The following is a 9777-nucleotide window of genomic DNA, read 5'->3' as shown; positions in this document are numbered from 1 at the left end:
ATTGAATTTTCCACCGTCACTTTTTCACACCGGATAATCCTTAGCTTGAACAAGCCCTCTCTGCGCGGCCACGTCCGCGCGCCTCGCAGAGGGGCTTGGGACTAATCGTGAGTTCCTGGCACGGAGACTCCACGAGTTAAGTCCACTTATGTAGTTTTTTGCTTTTTCCCGCTTTCCTCACTGATAAAAACAACTTTACCTTGCAGGAAAAGTTGTTCGTATTTTTGTTCTACATGTGTTTCCATCTTGATATCCTGGTTATCACTACTTCATCACCCTGATCATGAGTTGAGTTTTCAAGCTCTTATGTCCCATATGTAAATGAATGTACAGCCTGTATTCGCATCGTACGTGATTTAAACATAAGGATGTGCAAAACATTTGGTGAATTTGGCGCAGGCAGAAACTAACGTACAAAAAGCACTGAAAACAGACCACAATACAGGCGGGTGTTGTAAGAATGTTAAAGCCACATTTCTGGCCGCATCAGATGGTTTGTGTACAATCTGAGGCTATGAGGATGTGTAGAACAAAAATATGAACAACTCTTCCTGCAAGGTAAAGTTGTTTTTATCGGTGAGGAAAGCGGGAAAAGGCGAAAAACTACATAAGTGGACTTAACTCGTGGAGTCTCCGTGCCAGGAACTCACGATTAGTCCCAAGCCCCTCTGCGAGGCGCGCGGACGTGGCCGCGCAGAGAGGGCTTGTTCAAGCTAAGGATAATCCGGTGTAAAGTGGTCGGTGGAAAAATCCCCCTCCCCATTGAAAAGGTCTGTTGTGTACAAAATTTACTGGCACTGGACAGTGGAGCGGTCCCCTCAACTCGCGATCATAAGAAATAAGTACAGTAGACTCCCTCAAAACCCATACCGTTTCATGGAAGCCCAAAACTATGGGTTTTATGGACGTATGGTTTTGGAGGATCTCCCTTATCACCCATGGATTAAGGTTTGGCGGGCAAAGTATTGGTCAAGAGGGAGATAAAAACAAGGGGCGAGCAAATCAAAAAAAAAATCATTTCTTCATTCTTGTGCGCAATAACAATAGTTATGTATAAGAGTTCTGTAGTTAATGTTTAATAAAGTAGTCAGATAATGACGGTTGTTTTAAAGATCGCGTGTGAATTAAGCGAAAGTGTCTGCCAGCAGTGCGAATAGCAGCTTCAAAAGACTTTGCTTCGGGTGTGTCTTCATGCTTGATGTACTCGGAAACAACAGAAAGGGAAGATGTAAAGGCTGTATAGCTTGGTCGAGGAGTGGAGACTTTGAAAATGTCTATTTCAGTATCTTGATCCTTGTCAGTATCTCGATTATTGATCGATTCAAATATTTCGTCAACAGTCCATTCCTCCAATCCACTAGAATGCTCTCCAAGAGGATTGAGGAGCTCTGCAATTGACATCACGTTCTGTTGATGGACAAGTTTGAGCTGTTTAAGTTGTTCGAGATCTTCGGCCAACACAGCCTCAGCTTCGGAATCTGGGACTATTGGGAGGTTAGTGTCCGAGTCTGATGTTAAGACAGTTGGGTCATCGATTATCGATCCATCAGGTTTGCGAGGTGAGATGATCCCAGTCTTGCGGAAGCAGTTCGATATGGTACCTTCACTAACACAAAACCAAGCTTCTTGAGCCAATTTCATTGCATCAAGCTGGTGTATCTTGTAGATTTCAGCAACCGGGATCTCTGCATCATAACGCTTCAGTGAATAGTTGATAAAGTTTGATCGGTAGTGACACTTGAATGAGGCTATGATTCCGGCATCCAAGGGTTGGATATGTGAGGTTAGGTTGGGTGCGAAGAATTCTAACCGAATGTTTGTAAGCTTGTGCTTGGGAGGCTCTCCATGCCCGCTGAAGTTGTCAACTAGTAGGAGGATGTGTCGTTTTTGAACTGCAAGATCTTGGTCCCACTTCGTGATCCAGCTGCTGAACAGCTCAAAAGTCATCCATGCTTTAGTGTTGTTACGATAACAAAAACCAAGACTCTCGCCACTTTTCTTGTTGAAGCATGCAGGCTTGTTTGCCTTGCCAATAATTAACGGTTCAATCTTTTCACCTTCAGCACTAGCAGCAAGGGCATAGGTCAATCTTCGCTTATCACCTTTAACCCCTGATTTTGGACCAAATGCAAGACCTTTGTCGGGGGGGCATGCTAAAACATAAGAAGGTGATTGTTATTGATAAATGTTACACTGTATACATAGGTTAAAGAGAGAACCAACCCGTAGAATAGACCAGTCTCATCCATGTTCCAAATATCTCGTGGATGGTAAAGGTTGGTAATTTCTCGGAGGCATTGACGCTCGGCAGCTACTGTATCGGGAAGGACGGAGCCAGCTTCTCCGTGCTTTCTTATGTGGCGTAAACCGTTCCGAGTCTTGAATCGAGTGAGCCATCCCTCACTAAGAGCAAGCCAGTCTTGTTCAGAGATTTTGAAGAGTTTAGCGAATTCACACCACTTGGATCGTATCACATCGCCCGTGATTGTTAAGCCTGCAATGACAGCCTGTTGAACCCAGGCTTGAAGTGCTTCATCAACCTGCGGATGCTCGGATGTGTTCTTTCGAGATCCAGTGTGACCAGCTCGATGATTCTCTTGAATCTTGGTCTTGTCTCGGACCCATTCTGAAACGAGTGGTTGCTTGATGTTCAACTCGGGATAGATTTCAGAAAAGTGTCGGGCAGTCTTAGATTGATTGCAACCATTCCGTTCGTACCAATCAAGGACTTCAACTCGCTGAGCCAGAGTTGATTGAGCCTTTGCAGCTTTATTCTTTTTACTTGTTGGCCGGTTATTTTTTCCTTTACTTTCCTCGGCTACACGTTTCTTGGAGCCTAAAACATTGAACAACACATCTTTTCAACAAGTGAACAACTCAATTACATCCTGAAGGTTACAACTTACTTGGTCTTTTAGCAATCACCGCTTCCTTGGTCTGATTGAATTTCAAAACCAAAAGTTCCAGTCTCTTCAGCTCATCGTTGTTGAATTGACTGGCAGCCTTAGCCACACTCCCCTCTTCTATGATCTTCCTCAACACAAGTGTTTCATCTATTAAGTTTCCAGCACAGTCTATGAATCTTTCATCTGCCTCTGATAACTTCTTCCCTTCACTGATAAGTTGCTTGAGAGGCTTGAGTCGTTTGTTATTCTCTGTTTGTAAAGCATTGAAACCTGTTTCAATATCTGATACGCTGAATTGTGAAAGGTCTTTTGGAAGCATTTTGAGATTGATTATGCTGAAAAATTCACAAGGATGCGGTTTTTTTTATAAATCTTCGTCTTTGGCAAATTTTGGTTATGGCTTTTGACCTGAGTTTCCTAAAAAAAGCTATGGGTCATGGGAATAGTGCGAGGTATGGGTTTTGGGCCACTTTTCCCCGCCTATAAATTTTATGGACCCAAATTTCTATGGGTTAGGCAGAAGTATGGGATTAGAGGGATATGGATTTCGAGGGAGTCGACTGTACGTATACTCCTTCACTTGAGGTCGGCCAACATCAGGCCGAGGTTGAATACTGATCGGTCCTATAGAGTAGAGCTGCCGCTTTCTATCACGATTGAATTGATAGGTGGTCACATTCATCCATCCTCATCAAGTATCAATCAATCAACCCCCTATTATGCCTCAAAAACGTCCGCCGGACAACGGCGATGGCGACCCAAACCACCCCCCAAAAAACCCGGCTAGAAATCGATCGAAGGATGCGGATTCCATGATGTCCGAACTGAGTACCTCAATCATGGTAGACTCCCAAAGCTCTCAATCGAATGAAAACTTAATTCAAATCATGATTAGGATGATGACAGGTTTTGAAAACACAATCAAGGAGCTCAATAACACGATCAAAGTGCTACAAGAGGAGATCCGACAACTTAAGGCCGAACGACCGCCAACTCAAACGATCACCACGTCTGTACCTCAACAACCACCGACTAGACCAACTGTTTGGACAAACCCGTACCCAAAGGCCGCAACTAAAACTAACCAGGCACCGAAAACCCCACCAAAAAACTCGGAAATTAACGAATTCAAATTGGCCACTTTAATTATACATAAAAATCAAGGCTCCGAGCCTTTCAAAAACTGCTCAAACTTGACTATAGTCCAAAAGATCAATTCAGCTTTAGAAGCCCTAGACGCTAAGGTTAACGATACACCAGTCAGAATAAAAACAGCAGCCCTCATGAAATCAGGCGACGTCCTCATGACCATGCCAAATCGCTTGATGAAACAATGGCTCCTAGAAAACAAACACAAGTGGACGAAAATTGCCGATAAGGACTTCGAAACTACCCAAGCACGCTACCCAATTCTCTTCAACTATGTACCAGCGGAAATTAACGTCCAAGACTCAGAGTTTCTCATCAAACTTAGTGAACAAAACGAAATACCACTCGACACTCTACACTCAGCTCGCTGGATCAAGAGCCCGATCGACACCGGAAAGAAGCATGGAACAATTGTAATCAATTTTATGGACAAGCTACTGGCAAACAAGATTGAGAAAGGTGGCTTATGTTTTGATGGCATAAGGTTCAAGAGTAAATCATATGTCCAAGGCCCTACTATGTGCTTTAATTGTCTAGATTTAAATCATACTCACTCTTCATGCAAATTCACCGCTCACTGCGCTAAATGTGGAGATGCCCACAACTCAAAAGACTGCGCTAACAACAATGTCAGCCAAAACTGTGCCCGATGTGTGAGTTTTGATGCCCAAAGAACTAATTCCACGATTGACAGATTTCTCTCAAAGTATGCCCACTCCCCCAAAAGCCTTGCCTGCCCTTTAAGGAACACCCAATTTCAGATTACCAACCCTGTTATAATCGATGATGAATTATAATAGCCCAGTAGAAACCCCAAATCCAGCGCCAATGGACAAATCCGATCCAACTCAAGATGTTGATTCACTCAAACTACCTACTCAACTTAGTAATTTTTCTGTTCTCCACTTCAACTGTAATAAATCTCAACACATCACCTTAGAAGCCCTCACCCAGACTCAATATTCAGTTCTTGCCCTACAGGAACCATGGTTCAACTCACGCAACTGCACCTTCCCGACACATGAAGCTTGGCACCTAATTTCAGCTTACGACTACCAAGCAACCACCTGGGAAGAACGCCCTAGAGTGGTTATGTACATTTCAAAATTAATCAAATCATCACAAATCTCAATTCTCCCGAGCTTAACCGATATAATCCTGGCTGTAGACATCAAATGCCCAGAATCTCAAAATCCTCAACTATGTATAATCTCATGGTACAACCCCCCGAACTCACTTAGAGGATTAGCTACACTGGAAAGATGGATCCGTCTACATTACAATCGTCGCCTCCCTACCTTAATCACGACCGACTCCAACCTACATCACAGCTATTGGAACCCCCCAGGTTACAGCAGGACAGACGCCCAAGCTAAAAAACTCCTACACATCTGTGGCACAATCGGCCTCAAACTCGCTTCCCCTAGAGGTACGCCTACCAGATTCTCCCCAGGGACATCCCCCACGGCCATCGACCAAATTTGGACCAGCTGGAACCTCACGGAAAAAATTGCTAGTTGCAAAGTGATTAAAGATGGTGTATCGTCGGATCACTTACCAGTAGCTATTATCCTTAACCTCCTCTTCATCCCCCCTATTCTCAAACACACCTTCCTGAAGATTGCTGACCTAGATGTTGTATCATTCCACAACAGCATTCAACAAAAAACCTCCCTACTCCCACCAGCGTACTTAACGAAAGATGACATTAACGAAGGCACCCTCACACTCTCTAAGATCATCCTAGAATCAGCTCATGAGCAAGGAAAAAAGGTCAAAACAAACCTGAAGAAGTACAAAGTCTGGTGGGATAAGGAACAACTCGACCCTATCCTGAAAAACCAAAACCGTGCCAAACGCTGGATGATACGATCCAAATTACCTGAAGCTTACGAATGCTATCAAGAATGGCAAACTTTCTTCAAAACTCAAGTTCTCAGAGCGAAAGCCCTTCATTGGAAGAAGTTCTTAGCTGAAAGCTCCGGTAATACCACCTTCAAAGCGTATAGATACACTAAACCGAACGCATCAGGAGAGGTAGCCCCCTTCCTTCAACAAGACGGTTCAGTTACAACCGACAAAGACACCCAGGCCAAACTCCTCTTCTTCGGAACATCTGTTGCACATATCGAAGCTGATCTGTCAGATATCCCAAATGTACACAACATCACCAACCCCTCACACTTCTCTCACCCACAACTAGAATCAGACGAACTCAAAAGGATCGTTGACGCAATCCCTAACAAGAAAGCCAATGGAGGGGACAACATCTCGAATGAACTGATCAAGGTCGCTTTTCCAGCTGTGGATTACGAAATTTGTAGACTTTTCAATGCCTGCTTCAACCTCGGATACTTCCCCAACGCATGGAGATCGGCAATCACCATAATCATACGAAAAGCCGGCAAGACTAACTACTCCGAACCAAACTCTTACCGACCGATAGCGCTCCTTAGCTGCCTAGGGAAGATTCTCGAGAAGATCATTACGAGCAGAATAACCTTCTGGGCAGAAAATTTCAAAATCATATCCCCCTGCCATATGGGTGGCAGACGCCAACATAGCACGGAAGACGCTCTGCTTATCTTAATGTCCTGGATCAAGGAAAAGTGGCGCCAGAAACAAATTGCTACAGCGTTATTTTTAGATGTTAAATCAGCCTATCCCTCAGTACACCGGGAGCGCCTACTACACATACTTAGAATGAATCACTGCCCCCTCTACCTACTCCATATCATACAAGGTTTCCTCACCGAACGAAGCACCAATCTGAGGCTTCAAGATTACCTCTCAGACAATTTCACGATAGACAACGGCCTGCCCCAAGGGTCGCCTTTGTCAGTTATCTTATACATCATCTATAACTCGGGCATCTTAGGAAGGGAACCACCAAGTCCTAGGGCTACCAGATTGTCACTTGGCTTTATCGACGACATAGTTCATGTTGTAGCATCAAACTCATTTGAAGAGAACTTACGCCAACTCAAGACCCACGCGGACAATTCTTTAACATGGGCAAAGATGCATGGAGCTATCTTTGATAAGAAGAAAGCACAGTTGATGCACTTCACAAACCGTAGAAACCCGGTCTTCCCATCTTTCCTCTTTGGTGATATTACTCTACAGCCAAAATTAGAAGTCAAATGGCTAGGCTTATGGCTGGACCCCAAACTCACCTTTAACAGTCACCTTCAACATATCAAGAAATCAGCAGAGTTCACACTGCAACAATTTAGAAGACTAAATAAATGCTATTCAGGACTCGCGACTAAAGAAATCAGAAAGCTCATATTAGCAGTCCTCCTTCCCAGAGTATTATACGGTAGCATCGTATGGATGACTAAGAAAACCATAAAGAAAACTTCAAAGTTGCTAGATACAATTCAAAACTCTGCAAACCGAATTGCTATCGGAGCTTTTAAGGGGTCCTCGAATGAATTGATGTTACACGACATGTACATGGCTCCGTTCACGTGGATTGCGACTCGGCGACACCACAACTTCCTTCTCAAAAGATGCTCAGCTCCGGACACTCATCCTACGAGAAACTTTATTGAACACGAGATCAAAAGCGTCCCCAAAACAAGTAGAGGCCCAGTTCAAGATCTTGTCCGTAAAGAAGACTTTGATACGATGGTGAGGGACAACATCGAGACCATCTACCCACATCCGATAGCACCTTGGACCAACAACATGGGTGAAATGTTCAACTTAGAAATGACAAAAGATGAAGCTCTGAAACAAGTACCTGAACAGATCTCAAAAGAAGAAACAGAAAACGAAGCACTTATAATTTTCACAGACGGTTCCGTTACTCAAGAAGGGGGTGGAGCGGCGGCGGTCTCAAAAACCACCAACCGATCTCTATCCTTTCTCCATCACAACAATTTCTCAAATCACGAAATGGAGTTAATGGGCCTTCTTCTAGCCACGAAACTCGCAAATGATGTTTTCAGACGTCAAAGACCCCCCCCAAAAAGCGTGGCCTTCTTTAGCGACAACCAAGGAGCGATTCGCCTATCACACAACATCCCGAAAGCCACCTCAGGACAACACTTACTCATTCAAATCAGAGCCCAACTCAAACGTTTACCAGAAAACACTAAGGTACACTTCTATTGGACCCCTGGTCACGCGGGGGTAGAACTGAATGAAGAAGCAGACCAGTTAGCAGGCGAAGCGGCCAACACCACAAATGCAACACTGAAGTTGCAGACTAGCCTAGGTAGCCTGAGGAAACGTACCAAAGAATACATTAATGTTAAACTTTTTCCCTTTAAACCAGGTAATAAACCTTTCAGAACCGACCCGAAACAAATAATGCAGGGGCTAGAGGAACTCGAAAAGGGCTCCACCACAGCCATTTTTCAGTTGAGAACAGGCCACAGTCCACTGAACGAACATCTATTCAAGAGAAACCTAATCCCTTCTCCCCTCTGCCCCAAATGTGGGAAAACAGAGAACACTCAACATTTTTTACTTTTTTGCAGTCAATACTCAAAGGCCCGGAAAGCAATGAGAAACAAACTTAGAAAGGAGAAGGTTAAAGTTGATTGGAACAATTCTCGGAAACTACTTGATACCCCAAAAGCTTTTGCTTTTTTAGCAGATTTTATTCTAAATACTAAACGATTTGTGCATGTTCATTCTTTTTTACAGGAGCAAAACCAAGGAGAACGGCGACAAAGCGGAAAGAGGATGTCTTAGGTCAAAGGCAACAAATAACAGAAATTATTCTTCACCGAGAACCCAGTAGGGACGCGTTTGCATAGAGGTGGGAAAAAACCTTTTCCCACCAAGAACCCAGTAGGGACGTGCTCACATAAAGGTGTTAGGAAAAAAAAAAAAAAGAGAAAACCAATACTCAAAAAAAAAAAAGAAGTATGTAACTAAATCACTTAAACGCATATACTCACTTCACCGAGAACCCAGATTGGGACGTGTTTGCATAGAGGGGGAAAAAACCTTTCCCACCGAGAACCCAGTAGGGACGTGCTCACATAAAGGTGCCTACAGTGAACAAGTAGATATCAGTTTTTAAAAAAAAAAAAAAATTCCCGAGATCAAAAGACATCCGAATTCCTGCTCTGACTTAAGCCGTCTCTCTAAGGTATAAGTCTCCGCTTACTGTAACTTGTTTAGTTAGTGTTTATGCAATACAGCCCAATGCACTTTTAAAAAAAAAAAAAAAAAAAAAAAAAAAAAAAGAGTAGACTCATGTGCTTTATGTAATGAGTTTACTCATTACTCATTGAGTACGGTCACTGATAAGGGGATTAGGCGCAAGTTGATTTAAATTGCAAAAAAGGCTTGGTTGTGCAGATTTCAAAGCAGACATGGATTTTGTTGATTTGATTGCGAGTAGGGATGAATCATGTTTTCAATTTAAACAACCGATCAGGATACACATGTGTATTTCAGTAAGCCAATATAAGAAAAGAAAAAAACTATTCATTTGGTAATGCGATGGTCTCAACTGGAACCGTCGCGTTAGTGAGCCAGTGTCTCACCAGAACGAGGTGGCAAATGACCTCAGGCTCTAGGCGGCCTCGGGATGGAACAGCAATGTTTCCCGAGATAGAGAACACTCTCTCAACTGAGGCGCCTGATGCCGCAATCGTGAGGTGTTGAAGGGCAATTTGGGACAGGACAGGAAGGCCACCGGGTTTAGACATACGCTGGAAATAATAGATACGTCTAGGATATGTTGGTAGTCGAAGCG

The sequence above is a fragment of the Melampsora larici-populina genome (genome assembly GCF_000204055.1).
Source record: "Melampsora larici-populina 98AG31 unplaced genomic scaffold MELLAscaffold_54, whole genome shotgun sequence".
Taxonomy (NCBI): Eukaryota; Fungi; Basidiomycota; class Pucciniomycetes; order Pucciniales; family Melampsoraceae; genus Melampsora; species Melampsora laricis-populina.
The sequence above is the reverse complement of the archived record's forward strand: the minus strand, read 5'-3'. Positions refer to the sequence as shown.